Source organism: Mustela lutreola, chromosome 3 (assembly GCF_030435805.1).
Source record: "Mustela lutreola isolate mMusLut2 chromosome 3, mMusLut2.pri, whole genome shotgun sequence".
Classification (NCBI taxonomy): domain Eukaryota; kingdom Metazoa; phylum Chordata; class Mammalia; order Carnivora; family Mustelidae; genus Mustela; species Mustela lutreola.
In genome coordinates, this window is record NC_081292.1 from 63,673,592 (window position 1) to 63,691,153 (window position 17,562).

The following is a 17,562-nucleotide window of genomic DNA, read 5'->3' on the forward strand; positions in this document are numbered from 1 at the left end:
TATATTATATATATATATATATATATATATATATATATATATATATATATATCTTTCAAGGAAATATAAGCTATCAGAAGTATAAAAGAATAAGAAAACAATAACACACTTTAACACCCCAAATTTCCTTGACCTTTAAAAAGTGCTTCTCTTGCCCATGTAAATATTAGAACATTGCATTTGGAGCCTCCTTACCTCTTCACTAGTGAAAACGAGTGTCTATAGGTACGCACAGAGGGAACTCTCAGAGGTAGTGAGTATAGATTATTTCCCTCAATACAATAGACCTGGAATGTCTTCCGGATCTGAACTGGCCCTGCAGATTCAGGCTAAAGGTGGGCCGCACCAAGTCCTTTTTCTCTGTTCTGGAAACTTCGTTTTTATAGCAAGACTGCCAGAGCCGGGTTTCCCTGGGGCTGGCCTGTCGCTGCAGGACCCTTCCTCCCACACTACCCTTATCATGTGTCTCTTTCCATTCCTGACAGATGCTCAGTTCCTCCACCCATCTACGCCACCCTCTGTCATCGGGCACGCCCAACCTAGTTCCTTTTGGCTGCTCCCCTGTGCTTCCTATCCTGGGAGGTGCTTAGCTCTCGGACAACTTTTCCATTCTCTGTTCCCATGTCTCTGATAATATTACAAATTACTACAAGCACCACACAGATGTCCACTTTTTAAACATGTTCCTGGGAACATGTGTATGTTTACAATGACGCAGAACACATTGTGATCTCCTGAAGTGAATGTTTACATGGGAGCATAAAGCTCTAAGTTTCTGGCTGTGGTCATGTTGGCATAGTCTAAGGCCAAAAAACGCTCAGACCATTCTGAATATACTGCTGGGGGTAGCAGACCCTGGAATTTGATGCCTGAATTCCAGGCTACAGCATTAGTGAACTTGAGCAAATTACTGAACTTCTCTGGGGCTCAGAGTTCTCTGAAAAATGGGGACTGAAGACCATAGGGTTGATGTGAAGATGACACACTAACATCCATGTAAAAAATTTAGAAGGATTTGTGGCCCATGGAAAGCACACAATAAACACTGGTCATCGTTATTACTTGGGTTTTATTTATTTATTTATTTTTCCTAGCCTATAACAAAGATAGCACTGCCCTTGCAGTGGTAATTTGCAATCAAAAGGTATTTTCAGGGCGCCTGGGTGGCTCAGTGGGTTAAGCCGCTGCCTTCGGCTCAGGTCATGATCTCAGGGTCCTGGGATCGAGTCCCGCATCGGGCTCTCTGCTCAGCAGGGAGTCTGCTTCCTCCTCTCTCTCTCTCTGCCTTCCTCTCTGCCTACTTGTGATCTCTCTCGGTCAAATAAATAAATAAAATCTTTTAAAAAAAAAGGTATTTTCATGGAATGAGAGCAGAGTTTTCATAAATTTTATAAATGAGGGCTCTGATTTGTCATCATTAAAATGTTAATCTGTGGGAGAATAATGTAACAATTTAATTGCTGTAGGCTATTAGAGGGAAAACACAGGCAGCCCGAATCCCTGGCTAAGTACGCGCCCACAAGAGGCAAATGCTTCTGGCAGTGCTCGATAAACTCGTATTGGCCAGATTACAGCAAGGTGATAGGACGGCTAAGCCAGCAGGGCTCTCTGCTCCATAACCCGGATCCCAACAGAGGTTCTGCCTGGATCCTGTTCTTCACGTGCCCCTCTTTGAACAATTCATTATAAATAGGCATAGTATAAATGCGCAATAGAAACTTTTTATTAAAATGTCTCTCTCTTTTTTTTTTTTTTTACAATTTCATGAATGAACACGGTTAAAATATTCATTCTTTAGTTTCAGCAAACCGGCATCATCTGGCAAAGAAAATTAACATTAAAGAGAGTATTATTGGTTTATGGTTTTGCTCATATTTAATCAGCAATTTCTCTTGGATTTTCAAAGCTATAAATACAATGTTACTATTGCAGATGTATAGTTATATAAATATAATTCAAATAATTAACACATTTTTTCAGGGTATGTATTTCGGTAACATTTTAGCAGATAGTAATATAAGGAGAGACTGGGGGCTCCAGGGTCCATTGGTCCCACTCCCTGTAAGACTTTCTTTACACTTTCATTTCTTCTGTTCTTTATCTAGAAAAATCTGCCCTTATTTTCAAATTCTTAGCACCCCTCTGGGATTGGCTGAAATCCTGATATTTCCTGACCATGTTCATTTTCATTTCTCTCACCAGCACACCATCACTTAAAAATCCATGCCATGCAATGTAGCATTCAGTTATACCGTCCACTCTGTTGTCACTGCTGCCTACATGGGTGAAGGGCTCTCTCCTTCACCTTCTCCTTCTCCTATTCTCCTGGTCATCTCTCAACCAGGTTTTAGGATTGCTAAAGCGTGAGGGTTATACCTGGGGCTTCGTCTCCGTCTCACACTCGAATCACACTGTGGTCGCCGGTAAGTACGATGCACTGATGGAGGATCCCTCCATCGTCAGGATCTGAGTCACCTCTTGATCTGGATTTGTTTTGGAGTTTATTCAAATTTTGGCCAAAAACACCTAATATAAGACCTTGAATGGTTCCTGAATCAAGGATAAACTGTGGGTCCACACGGCGCTGAAGCTGGGCCACACTGGTCTGGCTCTGGGTCATCTTGCCCTTTCTTTTTCTTAAGCCAGATTTACGATATTTTCTGTAAGCAACGACTCAGCCCAAGACTCAGGTATGTCTTGCGCAAACACGTGTTGGGGGTGGGGGAGAGAAAAAGAGAGCAAGAAAGCAAGCGCTCATATGAAACTTAGTTTCTCTGTTTGTAAAAAACACAGATAAGATTGGGAGACATCCAAAATCCCTTTCTGCTCTAAAATTCTATAAAACATTGGCAATTACGCCTATTAATTTGACATTAACATCCCATAAATAAATGCAGCTATGCGCCAGAATTTCGCCTGCTGATAATATACTGGGAAGCTGAGTTTGATAGTTTAACAGCTCTACTTTAAAAGTTTGGTTTGGCTTCTCTCGTACTAGGGCTTCTGTACTTAGCACTTACGAATCCATGCTATAAAGCCAGTAGGTGATTGAACTTGACTCTCATGGCTTTCAGTTGTTCAGAAACTGAGCTGCATTTCCTGGCTCTCAAACTTCGTAAACTCATCCGATTTTGCTGCAGAGAAATGTCATTAAAATAACAGTCCTCAGTGGAAAACACTAGCACCATTCATAGCGAAATGCTGGAACAGTAACTGATGTTTTCAAACTGTGAGTTGGAGGCATTTTTCTACCCTGTATACACATACACATGGAGAGAGATGTGTAGGGTAAGTGCGTAGTTTCCTTGGGCAGTTGTCTTTTAATTTCTCCTAAAAGTGACTCTTCGTCTTGTTGCAGAAGTGCATTCTGTCTGTGCTTGCTTTCCGCCTTGGAAAGTAAGAACAGTTCCAAACTGCCTTCCCTAAGGAGTTGTTGGAAGGTCCAAAATGTCCTCATTAGAAAACTTGCACTGAACCACACAAATCTTGCCATTGTGCATGGTGCTTGCATGGGGGACTATTACTTCATGCACAATGACATGAGACCAGAAAACATGTGAACAGGAAGCCAAACCCAAGAGAGAGTTGGGGAGTGTCCAGCTTTCCGAACAGCACAGAAACGGAACACAATTCAGCAATCTTCTAGACTCAGGTGTCTGGGGGCCCGCACAGCTGCACCCTGTCCACTCTTCAAACACTGTGCAGGAGAGCACAGTGGCTCAGGCAGCTGACCCAGCCCGGAGTAAATCATTATGTCAGCAAACCCAGAAAGACTCTGAAGAGTGTAGCACTCGCTTATGGAGCCAAGACTTTAAATGGCTTGAGTAACCTACATGTGGAATGGCCCACACCATATATGGAAGCTTAGTATATTCTTCATACTTTCTATTGTACTAATGGGAATTCCCCCAAATAGATCTCGCTCCTTTTTAAAATAATAAACTTTCCCATGATGCCAGGCCATCTTCTAAAATATATATGTGGTGATTATTTTGTAGAATTGATATAGTAACCGTTCCTTTTTGGAACTTTGCTTTTTTCTTCTTCTTCTTCTTCTTTTTTTTCTTTTATGGCGGAAACATTTTGGTAAAAATAGAAACCTTTTTCATGATTTCAAAAGCCCAAAATAATTTCTGAAGTGTGGGGAATTTTGAAGTGAACCATCAGAAGCCAGATGGAATTCAGCTTATAACCAAATATTATCTTTCTGATGAGCGAGAGACCTCTTTGTATTTACAAGTGGAAATAGCTTCTTAAATCTGTTTTAAAATATGTTGATACAGTTTGCCTACCAGAAAGAAATATTATGTGACTTTGTGAGATGAGTCGTGAAGTCCGGGGCTGAGCCCCTTTCATAATAAATGGGATTTGCTCTGAAGTGTTCAGGTGGGGAAGGTTCTCTGAAATGCAGGAAATCCAGTGGAGGCTTTGACATGGGGATTAAGTACCAAATACAGAAAGGGTGAAAGGTGTAAGAAAACTAAGGTTATCAAGTAATCAGACCTCAAAGATTTAAAAAGTCACAGCTTCCTGTCTGCTAATCAGATTGTTTTCTACTCATTCTGTTAAAATTCTTCCAGTTGTCATCTTTTAAAAATTTACAATTCTACCCCCCCCACCCCAACCTTCCAATGATGCCTGGTTCAAGCACAGGGGAAGAACTTGCCCATCACATGGAAGGAGGAGATGGTTGTAGACTAAGCAACAGAATTTGCTTAGAAATGTCTTAGAAATGACCTCCTTTTCTCCAGTCTCCAAGTGCGTCCCCTAATTCGTGGGCAGCGAATGGAAAAGTCTGGTAAGGAAGAGCTGCTTCTTTATGACTAAATATTCTTTGTGAATAAGTGTTCTTCCTCAATAAGTATCCTACTAGCCCTCAGATCTTTTTTCCTAGTCTCTCCTAATTGCTGAAGGCTCAGAGGAAGTACAAATTAGTCTTTTTAAGGGTATGCATGGCTATTGGCAATGCTGCCCTAGACATGGCCTTCCTGTTGAAAAGTTAATGGAAAAACAATCCGCTCAACAGCAGGGATGCAAGATGAAAGCTCAGAGCCCAGTGAGCCCAGATATTGACATTTCTTGGGGGCATCAAGCATAATAGGGAGAGCTTAAAATACCCTCCCCTCAATTCTGGTAATTTTATACTTTTTAAAACACTTTTTTGATTTTTTTTTACTCAGTGTTGCAGTCTACCTTCTTACTGACACTTCAATCCCCCATAACCCAATTTTTTGTTACGAAGATATATCTCCTCCTGTTTTTGTGGTGTTTCCGTTGAGCCCAAAACTAATACAGACCTTTCTTTTTCCTTTCATTCCCTCATTCAGCCCCCAAGTGGAGAATGTCCTACCTTCTAAATATTTCTGGAATCTGTGTCCTACTTGTCCACCTACACTGCTTAGGAATTTCTCCCTGTACACTACACTAGTCTTTGAACTGCTCTCCTAGTTTATAGCATTGCCAACCCCCTTAACCTTGCCCACCCCCCACTCTGTACTGAATGCTAGATGTTCTATGTAAAACCTTCCTAAAACAGAAATCATAGCTGCTCTCTGCCTTCTTCGATCCATGCAAATTGACTCCCACTGATTAAAGAGGGATTCAGACAGTGTCAGTGTGGTAAGTTAAGGAGCTGGGGCCTCCATGCTTCCATCATTGGGATGGCTTTGCTACAAACAAATACATCATCTGTTAAAGCAAATACTGTCTTAATGATGCAGTTGGTTTACATTTCAGCCCATTTTTCTTTTTTTTTTTAAATTTTTTATTTTTTATAAACATATATTTTTATCCCCAGGGGTATAGGTCTCAGCCCATTTTTCTTTAATCGATATGAACCTATAAAACAGACTTTTTGAAGATCACAAGCTGATCCACGCATGAGTTTGAGTTTTATTAGAGTAATAGGTCTAAACACCTCAACATGAGGCACCAGAATATTCATGATTGGGTCCCTGACAAAATCTCCAGCCCCTTGTGGGTTCAACAGTCCAGCACCAACTGAAATCAGCTTCTAACCCCAGGCTTTCTCACACTTTCTTCTCTCCAGCTCTCCTCTTCTGCAAGGTCCTTCCACACCTCTGGTTGATCCTTTAATAAGACTCACACAATCACTGTCATCTTTGTGCAAGTTCCTTTGACTGACATAAGGCAGAAATAATCACTCTGGTTTCAATTCTGTCACTTAATCTTAATCTCTTTTGTTTTTGCAGGTAGTGCACTGTTAAGAAAATTATCTGTTGTTTCCAACTGTCCCCTTAGATTATAAACTCTTCCAGGGCAGGGTATTAATCTCATTCACCCTTGCAGCATTGTTCCTTAGTGTTCCTTAGTGTAGCATGTAATTACATAGTAGATGCTCAATAAATGAATGAATTGAATCAAAGATGAAAATGGAAATGGAAAAGCCCTAAAACGGACAACCATTTTCAGACACCATGCTAGGTAGTTCACATATATTATGTCCTTTCAGTCTTTTCAACAATCCTGTCTTTAGGGTAAGTGGTATTGGTCATATCTCATAGATGGGGAACCTGAGGCTTCAAATCTTAAAAGATCTTGTTGCTGATCATATAACCAGGTAATGGCAAAAGCAAGCCTCAAATCTGGACCCCATCATGGTTTGTATTCCTTCTACTATGACTGAGTATGCCTTTGAAGCTAATGTTGAGATTATGTGACTGATCTTTGTAATTAAATTAGCTAGCATATAGAATTTAGTGTTGACAGATCACTTTTAAACTCAGGGGTAAAAGCAACTACAATCCAGTCTCATTTTCAACTTTAATTATGCCTTAGAATTTCTTGGAATCCTCAGAGAATTCTAAGTGGAAATGTCATTTAAAGGGATTCTTTAAAATAGACGTAATTTTGTAATGTTTCCTATGTTTGCCAAATAAATAGCTCTACAGCATTCTGAACTTTGATATGAAATCTTTCCACTTGGCCCATTATGGATATAATATCATGTAAAATTCTGAGCACCAGATAGATATAAGAAATGTAAGAGTATGTGTATGTGTAAATATATATTTAATTATCCTGAACTCTTACATACATTTGTATGTATAAACACACACATACTTTGTAGGTATAAACACATTTATACATACCCATTATATGTGGTTTTCAGATCTGCTTATCTAGAGATAAAGATGGTCAAGCTCAGTGTACTCATCAGAGTCCTTCTAGTACTAAAAGTGAGAGGTCTTGTCAATCTGTATTTCTTAGTTTTCTTACCTGAGCAAAGACAGTAGTTTTCTATATGCCACTATGCACCAACTTATCATGATTGTTTTATAAATGCACATCGTACAACGACCCAAAATAGAACTGAAATAAGTTCAGAGATTGTATCTTAGTGTTAGTCTCGGGTTTTAAATTCATTTTGTTGAAAGACAATTTCTCAATGCAATGAGCATCACCCCTGAGAAAATGACCCTGCATTCAGCATTCTTTACAAAGACGCAGTTGAATGACAGAGCTTTGGTTTTTGCCAGGGCTTGAGAAGTTAGTGTCTATGTTCCTTTAATATTTAGACCCTTCAGCAAGGCAGTGAAAAACACAGTAACAATTCACACATCCACTGCTGTTACAGGGTTTTGTAGAGTTTACACAAGCCTGTGCAAGTTTCAAGCCTCCACCAAAAGATGGGATTTCTTTCATAGTGTGAAAAGAAACTTCCAGCAATTCAATTTGTCTGAAACGGCAAGCACTGCAAGCAGAAAAACTCAAGATTCAAGTCCTGCCATCCTTTCTGGTTGCCTGACACGCCAGGTGAATAACCAGGATTCTTCTCTAGGGTGAGGAGATGTGTGTAGACCAGTTATACACAACGAGGATCAGGTCACAGTGGCCCAACTGCATCCCCTGGCCTGGGGGTTCTTTTGTTAAATGAATTACCCACCCCAGCCTCTTTCCGGTCCTATCACTTTTAGGAGGGACCCAACTGGGCGGAGGACTTGGGCCAGAAACACACTTTCCATCACCTAAGAATCCGAGCGAGGTAAATGCTTCTAACCAACAGATACTGTGACCTGGACAAAGGCAGTAAGGAAAGTTTGTTTCCTTCCTTTTTAAAGAAAAAGCAGAGCATCATACTTACAAAAGCCGCCTTCCAAGTCTTCTCTAGAGAACAAGCTCTGGGAGCCCGGAGCGTGCACAGGAGCAGAGATAAGGTGGCAGCGGGACTTCCTTCCTCCTCCCCAGGCCGAGAGTCATTGTTCCTTATCTGCCCTGACCTCCGAGGCGCGGGGAGCCAGGGAGGCCTGGCCTCTGACCCGCACCGCCCTCCCCTCTGGCCTCCGCGCGCCCGGGCTGGGGGTTTGCTCTCGGCCCGCTCCAGCCACCCGGCCTGACAGCGGCCCGAAGATTCATTAGGGACTGTCTGCGAAGTGCTTGCGAGATGAAGAGGGTTATATAAGCCCGCGTATTATTATCATCACACACCCCCATAGAACCAAGGCTGCCAGACAAACAAAAGGCAGTTCCAAGAAGAGGAGGAGCAGAGGCAGAAGTTACACTGGGGGTGAATTTCGGGACACTGCTGAACTGACTGGAAAAAAAACGAAAAAAAAAAAAAAAAAGGCAACCCAATATGTGTATGCAAACCGCGGCAAACAAACAGCGAGCTGCAGCTGGCCGGCCGGCCGCGGGGGCCGGCTCCTCGGAGGGCGGGCGGCCCGGGCTGCCCGGCGTGCGGTTCCGGCTCCCCCCTCCCCGCGCGCCGGCACAGTAGCCGCCTGTGGCGGGATGGAGTGCCTGGAAGATGTGGGGTTTGGAAGGGCTGGCGGTCCGGAGCCCAAGTGCTTAGTAAACACTGGTGTTTCGGAGACTCCGACCAGGTGCTTCGGCCGCTTCTCTTCATTCCCGGGCTTGTGTTTTCCCGGCAGTGGTGTTTGCAGGGAGCTCCCCGAGCCCGGGCCGAAGCCCCTGTTTTCATCCTCGAGTTGTGGTCCCATGGGGCTCACGCTTTTCTCCGTGGGAGCGAGAGACGGAGCCAGAGGGTTCTTCCCCCGCCCCCACCCCGACCCCCGGGCTTCACCTCCCCTCTCCAGAGCTCCTGGTGAGAAAGTTCGGATTCCCTCTCAGCACCAGTCCTTCCTGCTTCCCTCTCTCGAGACCCAGCTTTGCTACCTCCTCAGCTCAGATGGTTGTTACTCTGCCCGGTTCTCCCCAACTTCCCCATCTCCTAAGGAACTTTCTCATCCTGGGATTCAAAACTTCCACGTGTCTCCACACCAGTCATCAACTTCCCAGACCTCCCTCTGCCTCACCTACCCCAGCACATTAGAACATGAATCAGGGGCGCCTGAGTGGCTCAGTGGGTTAAGCCTCTGCCTTCCGCTCAGGTCATGATCCTGATGGGATCGAGCTCGCATCGGGCTCTCTGCTCAGCAGGGAGCCTGCTCCCCCCCCCCACCCCCGACTTGTGATCCATCTGTCAAATAACTAAGTAAAATCTTTTTTAAAAAATGAGTTAAAAAATAATATGAATCATACTGTAATGATGGCCTTTCAGTTCCTTCGCTTCCTAGCCTTACATCCTCCTCCTCAATCTGGAATGTCTGCACTCCCGTTTCCTTCAAAGCTTAGTTAAATCCCAACTTTCCACAAAGTCCTTCCCAAAGTTCCCCCTTTTTTCTCTGCTGTATTCAGCTTCTCTGCTCTCATTCCTACTGTGCAGTGTACCTTCCTAGGTTGGGGACGCTATGTGGCTCCCCAGGATGGCCTACCGCACGGGGAGCTTCATAGGTGTGGACTGGATTTAACTGCCTGGGGTTAGACCTGATCTTACCTGGGCCGCCATTCTTGGAGTGCAAGGGTCCCCTTGGAGTGGAAGGGGCCTGGCCTAACACCCCAGGCTCAGGTGAACTGCCACCTAGTGGTGGAGTACTGATCGTGGAGTTGGACCTTAGTTTTATGGGAGTGTGTGATATCCTGCACTTCTGTGTATGTTTGGAAATGTTCATAAATTTTAAAAAGAAAAGAAAAGCATCATAAAACAGGGAGGGGAGCGTCCAAACTTTACTTGAATCAGCTTCCTCTCGGATGTAAGTTCGTGAGGGTAACAGGATGGTTGGCTTGTACTTGAGTCTCCGCTACTGTACATTTAGAGGACCTATAAAGTGGAACTGACGTGATAGAATGCCAGGGAAATTCCCCAAAGGTGAGGTTTTTCAGAAATCAGACTTCTGGGATGCATTTTACGGGGGGAACTCCTCCGCTACCGAAAGAAAGCAGGCCATCACAGCAGCAGGTCCACGAACGAACAACGCTCTCTGGTGAATTGTTTTATGATACGGGGTGAAACACAGACCATGAGCTGTCAGGTACCGCATTTCTTGTGGCTTCGTACTAAAGTGTTCTTAATGACATTTTTCCTGTTATTCTTTGGTGAAAGCAACGTGCTTTAAATTCCATCTGTGGTGGTTGCATCAACCTTGGTGTCATTTAAGAGAACTGGGGTGTGTCTACACAGTACATGCTCGCCAATACATACAAAATGTTCAGTCAATTAGAAGAATGTCCCCGCCTCCACTAATTTGGAACAATAAAAACCAATTCAGGTTCGAAAGAGAAATGTTAGCCTCAAGTTCTTGGAGTTTTGGCTGCAGGAATGACAGAGGTCTCATTGCAATTTAGTAGTTCATGGGTAAGATCTTTCCTCTCTTGGTCCTGCTCAGGTCACAGCCATAATATTTATTATAGCTACCATTCATGAGGCCCTGTGAGGCTCCACACACTGACTGGATGCTTTACATGCATTCTTAACGTAGCACTTGTCCTAAAACAAACTGGTAACACAGCGAAGGAAATGACAGGTCGAAGATTTGAACCCACGTCTATCTGACCACCCAGCCTACGATTTTTTCCATTCTGCTGAAAGCTGACAGGAACTTGAGATAGTAGCTCATTGGCTGGTTTTCAAACTGGGTTCTAAGGAACCCTAGGCTCTCGAGGAAGTGTTTTAGGAATCTTTGGGGAAGAACTGGAAAGAAGGAAATGTGAGGGAGAGGCCAGGTCAATTTGGCTTGGGCTCCACTCATTGGACTTCAACAAAAAATTTCATTCCTCTTTTACAATTTTGTTTGAAATGAGGGTTTTGCCACTAAAGAAGTATATTAAAACTCTTGGCCTAGTTTGACTTCCTTATGAGAAAGTACAGAACTTGGGGGCCAGAGGGCTTAAATGCCTTGCCCAACATATTATAAACAGGCCCAGCATTAACATCAGATGCCCAGGCTCCACCTGAAACCATTGGTCTCCCCATATCCTTTATTTTTTTCACTTGTTAACTGGCAGGGAAAGGGAGAGAGAGTTTGACCTGGCCGCATTTCCTGACAGAATTGTTCATGACAAATGGAAGACAGAACCCCCTTCACTTCCACGAGCTAGACCATTTTCAGCCCTTTGGCTCTAAGTCTCAAGTTAGTCAATATTCACCTTGTGACAAATCGAAATCAAGTGAGGAATTAAATATGTAATTTGTCTGGATGATTTTGAGCTCTCTTCCTCTTTTCATTCAAATCAAAGTGAGTAACAAAGGATACTTCTGCATGGATCATCTAGCTAATTATATAGGCTTGGCATGAGAATACTCTCGCTAGAAAGCTGTTTACGTCTTCATATTTATTAATCCAGTCAGAAGCAACTCTCCTCACATGAGACACACTAAGTGTGGCAAAGATATTACTCTGAGAGGGGCCAAATATAGCCAAGGGAAAGCGAACTCCCTTCCCTCCCGAGTGGGAAAGGCTTCCCACCTGGCTAGCTTCCTTGCAGCTGGACCAGCTGCACTCCACCTGGTCTTCAGCCTAATAAGTTTCACTTCCCTGCCAGACCACACAGTCACTGAATCAAGCCAACTGTATCCCACCCTGGGAATCAAGGTACACCTCATCCTCTTGTTACTACAAAGCCCACCCCCCACAGCATTTTCTTGTTCACTCTGTTCCTCAGTGCAACCTCTGTGTGGCTCTACCGGCGTGTTGTGTCTTCCTCCCCTGGGCTGTGAGTATATGAGACTAACAATCCGCTGTTGATCCCATGTGTGCAGGGTTGGATGTCCTGTGTTTGGTCATTCTAGAATCTTCAGTCAGGACTTTCCTCACCAGCAGGGTGAAGAGGAGGTGAACAAAACAATGACCAGACATGAATACTAATACTAAGTGGAATTTTCAGAGAACTGGTGCCAAACATCACTTCCTTTGGAGTGTTGCTAAGTGTCAGGCTATTTGCTAATAGGAATGAATTTTAACTGAAACGAATGTCAGCCAGAATTGACCTTTATTAATTTCAAGGCCTTAGAGCTTTCCCATCTGCCCGTTTTAATTTTTATCCTTCTCACCTGGAGATTTTTGGGAGCAACAGCACTGTTCTCTTTCCTGAGATGACTTAAGTTGAGCCCTGCCTGAAGGCAAAAGAATAAAAAGATGACCCTTCCATTCCTGTCATTTAAATCTTCACCAACTGCATTCTTTCTGTAAAATGTAGCAGAAAGAATTTTTCTCATCTCCACGGACAAGAGATTATAATAAACAGATCTTTTTCTCCCCCCATCGGAAGCATTCCAGTATTAATATATTTCCAAATTCTGAGCCCTAGAAACAAAGCTTTAGATGTAATTTCTTTTCCTATTCATGAGATTTACAATAGGAAGGTCATGTTTGTACTAGATTTTGGTTGGAAATTAATCTTCTTTTCTCCTCAGCATTTCTATAGACTCCAGGCCCTTCATTATTTAGTCATTTCCAAATATTAAATGCTTGTCATTCTTGAACAACGATCTAATCTTCCCTTTATGGGTGGGGAGACAAAAAGTTGTGGAACTTGCAAATCATTGTCAGGGCACAGATCACTCTAAAGGTTATGGCTGCCCATTGAATTTCCTTCCTCCACACATTCTGAGACGACAAAGTAAAACTGTAAATTGTTTCGTAAGCAGAGCTTGTATGGCATCCTCTGACTATTAGAAACTATTCACTAAAAGCTCATTTGCATTCGGCTTTACAAGAGAAACTTTATGGGGCAAATAAATATATTCAAACTCCACCACCAAGCCCAAGGCCAAGGCTGTGATATAATCCCCCTACCCCCAACACCCCCTTTTCTGGCCTGTGCCTCATACAGATCAAAATATATTCTTAGTTCAGTTGAACAAGGGTTCATTTAAACCACATCTGCTGCTCATCAGACCTCTATTTTAGGAGTGGGGAATTCTTTTTTAGAGATAGATCTGTCTGGAAGGTCGATGGCAGCAAATAGTCCTCATTAAATTTCACAACATTTTACCAACGTATATACAGTACCCGCTTTTATGTGATTATAGAACCCAGGCAAAACTCTGCACCCCCACTTCAAAGGATTCCTCACTTGACTAATTCTAAAGAGTAAATTGATTTTCTCATCATTTGTTGTATTTGACAATAGAAAAGCTGACACAGCAACATGGCTAACATAACAGCTCATTTCTATTCAAGGGGAAGGAATTTGCGTTAATATTCTTAATGACCGGCATCTTTATGAGAAATGTGAAATCATTTATCCTTAGCAATAACCTGACTAGGATTAAAAAGTACTTGGTACTTAGAACGGAAGTCATCTGTCAGGAAAAATTATTTAGACTGATGCAAATTAACTGAATAAATTGGCTTCCTAATTATGGTGTATATATTCAAGTTTGTTAAAATTGGTTTAAACTAAAGCGTTTGGAAAGGATCTTTCAAGAAGTGATCTGACATTCCGTTGGAGGAAAAGATAACACATTTATTTCACATTTCCTAAGGATTTCTGGAAATGATTTAAGAAGCAAGGGCACGTAAATCAAAGGAAAACACATTAAGTAAGTATGTATATGTCTTGCTTATTTGGAACAGCGTTAATGCCTTACAGAAAACATGGAGCTGCACGGGCATTGCTACGTCCTAGATTCGAAATCACCAGTAGTATTTTCGGGGGGGGGGGGTGCGCGGGGGGAGGTAGGGGTTGTTTCCCGACCTCTCGAGGCTGTCTTGGGCTTAAGCCCACCAGACAGGTCTGAGAGATGAGCACTCAGGCCGGCCCTTAACAAACAATGTACAGACCAGTCTGTATTCTGTAAGAAGTTTCCACCCTTAATGGGTACAGTGTTGCACACCAGTTAACAAGTTTTTATTGGAAGCTCAGTCTTCTCTTCCTCACCAGCTTCACAGCCAAACTTCATTTAGCTTTTTACCAAAAAACCTAGTAAATTGTGGGAAGAAGCACTTTACCAGTGTTGGAGATTTAATTCGTCTGGGAAAAAAAAAAGGTGTAAATTGCAGGAAAATGTAAACTGCTTTCACATAATTAGTGATGGGGTTTTACTGTTTAGCATTTATATAGAACTTTCTTTGGGAGAGACAGCATTGATCTGGGGAGACAAACTGACTTGGGTCCAATTCCTAGCTCTACAGGTGTGTAGTGTTTTCATCTAGTTTCTTTACTTATAACTAGAATGACTAATAAAGCTTTAATGTGAACAGCAGGAGCTAAGTACTCAGTATCCCTCGGTTTCTCCTCCCTTTTCTGAGAGTCTTTTAGGGAGTTCATGTCCTAAGCATGAGTTTGGTATTATTTGCGCTAGCTAAGTAAAAAAATACATTCCTTTTTCAGTAAGCATTAGCCAAGGGGTGATCCTATCAACAGCTGCCCAGGTTTTTGTGTTTATTTTTTAAATTTTTTTATTTTTTATTAATATATAATGTATTATTAGCCCCGGGGTACAGGTCTGTGAATCACCAGTTTCTGTGTTTAAATATGAATATTTAATTATATAAAGGAAAGCAATAGGGATCTCTTTAAAAGGGCAGTAATTGATAATCACTAGCAGTAACATGAGTGTTACTATTGTGACTTCAGCCTGGGGCACAGCTTTTCAGGGGATCAGGTAAACTCAGGGTGTTGGGGTTTGTGTTAAAAAAACCCAACAAAGCTTTTGCTAGAAAACAATGGGTTAAAGAGACGTAGGAAACATGAACATCCAGGGAATTCAGTATGTGCCAAATTCAGATTGTCCCCTCCAGTGTTTTTGTGGTCAGGGGAGGAATAAACTGCACATACAAAGACATATATGCCACAGAGAGAGTAGCTGGGGCAAAGCACAGGAGAGCAGATTGGGCTGAGAGGGTGAAGAGAAAGCAGGAGCTATGTGGGACACAGACCTGGACACAGCCAACAGCAGGACATGCCCTCTGGAAGGGATGGTGGGGGATATGAGGAGACCAAGAATGGAAAAAGCCTCCTTCTGCAGAATCTGCAAGTACCCTGGTCTGGGGCTGGCAGGTGCATTAGTAAGAAGAATGAGAGGCTAAGAGCCAGAGCCTGAGGCAAGGATGATGGACAGCAAAGGGAGTGATAATGGGCCTTTTCTAAAAGGAACTGCTTTATGCTTTAAACCAGTGCCAAGCTGAGTAACCTGAGACCTGATATGTGACTGACTTCTATGAATGCAGTTTTTAGCCTGAAATTTCCTTACATTGCAGAAAGGTTAAGTTGTGCACTTAAGGTTGTGTGCTGTGCCCGTATGAAGGGGCCAGGATGGGGGTCATATTACTAATGGAGGAAGGAAGAAAGTGAATGTGGTCTCACTTCTCAGCTCACCTAACCATTCTTATTTGAGGAAAAATGTATACAGATGAGTATTATTAAAGCTTTGGAGTGGGAAGAAACCACAAAAAGGAGGGCTGAAACTGTGGTTTGGAAGAAGAGAGGGAAAAATGTATATATTGTATATCCTACCACTTATCCTGACCTCACCTCTTTCCTGACTGGTCTCTTCCTACATCATTGCTCAGTGTGCCAGTGAGGGCACCTGATTTATTTTATTTTTATTTATTTATATGAGAGAGAGAGAGAGAAAGAGAGAGAAAAAACACAAGCAAGGGGAGCATCAGGAGGAGAGGGGGAAGCAGACCCCTGCTGAGCTGGGAACCAATGCGGGGCTCTGCCACAGGACCCTGGGATCATGACCTGAGCCGAAGGCAGACGCTTAACTTACTGAGCCACACTGCAGCCCCATGTGAGGGTACCTTAGAATGTCAGCTGTGTTCACTTTTTATCCCAATTATTCAGAGCAAAGAGAAAAATCACAAAGTCCAATTAGCAGTAAGACTGAGCATCTCTTTTTGTCATATAGACAAGACGGGATCATTTAAGAGGCTATCCAGACCAGGCTAAAGCCATATCTGTCCAATTAATTACAGAGCAGTTCAGCCTTCCAAGGAAAAGTTTTTTTTTTTTTTTTTTTTAAATGTGAAAATATTTTAAAATTATTTCTTCATTCTGGCTTTGAAAATATGTGTTTTGCTATAGACCTGAGGTTTGGTGACTTGAACCTATTTAATTTTTAGGTTTTATGTTTAAGTATTTAGATCATGATATCTGTAAAATGTGGTCCTGCTTTTTCATCCATATGCTTTTCCATACAAATTGTGTTCTTGGAAAAAATGCTATCACTCACAGAATTTAAAAATTACTGGACATATGATACAGGAATTGGTTAAACTATCAACCAAGCTTAAAGAAAAAAATAGAAATGTGGAATAAGGATGATTTGATGAATGATAAGGTGTGTGGAAATGTCCAGGTGCTGAGTTGGTCCCTGTAGGTCAACCACATCCGTCACATGAGTCAAGCTCTCAGATCCTGTTTCCTTATTTGCATGATGGGGACTCCAGTTCATAGAACTGTTGAAAAAATTTAAATTAGATGATGTATATAAAGCACTTACTTGTACATGGCAGGTAGGTACTTAATAAATCTGAACTGTCATTAAATGTAATATCAGTAAATAAAGCATAGGCATCTTTCTCAGTCATTTTGTTCTTTACAAGAATGTTCTTTTTTTCTATTGCTAAATACAACATGAGCTCAAGAAGATTTAGATATAACTATTCAGTGTATAAAAAGGCATTGGAACATCAGGAGGAGGTATTGGAAAGAGTACTGGTTCTGGAATTTTAGGACTTGATTATCTATGTATAGAATATGGCTATGAATAATAATGATACACCCCCTTCGTAACCTGTTTCTTAATCTGTAAAATGGGTCCCATTCTGCCTGTGTTACCTACCTCGTTCAAGGAGTCATGAGGATCAGATAAAGTAGGATTGTAAAAGTGATTTGCGGTGGGTGATTTAATAAATAATTTTCAGTTAAATACTGAGTTTTCCTGGGCGAGGGTACTGATTATTGGTGACTGATTGGAGAAAGATGTGATTGTGGTTTATAAGTACTTGAGATGTTAGTTGCTTTTCAGTGTATACAGAAATAAATGTTAAGTTTGGAGGAAGTGTGGAAAAGCAGAGGACCTGGATTGTAGTTCTTCATGGCACCTCTGATCAGCTCAACTTGTGTATGTGAATTATTTCACCCCCCTGTGTCTCCCTAAAAAAGATTGTACTTGAGAATAACTACAAAAAACCCCACTGGGGTTTGGGGAGTTGAGCTTACTCATAGAAAAGTTGCAAGAATAATTTACTCAGGTTCCTCTGTCGTTAACAATTTGCCTCAATTTCTTTCTCAGTTGCTCACTTGCTCTCT

At 42.2% G+C, this 17,562-nt stretch overlaps 1 protein-coding gene across 5 annotated transcripts in view; it reads right to left on the minus strand.

Annotated features, from left to right (window-relative positions):
• Positions 1-17,562, minus strand: part of SULF1 (sulfatase 1) — a 175,323-nt gene that overhangs the window by 142,807 nt on the left and 14,954 nt on the right. For 2 of the 5 annotated variants that reach the window (XM_059166262.1, XM_059166258.1), the window contains exon 1: positions 8,105-8,500. The exons of 2 other annotated variants lie outside the window; for them this stretch is intronic. The gene's annotated coding sequence lies outside the window, so the exon portion shown is untranslated. Of the gene's footprint in view, positions 1-8,104; positions 8,501-17,562 lie in introns of those variants that run through there. One more of the 5 variants, XM_059166264.1, reaches the window with a different exon arrangement.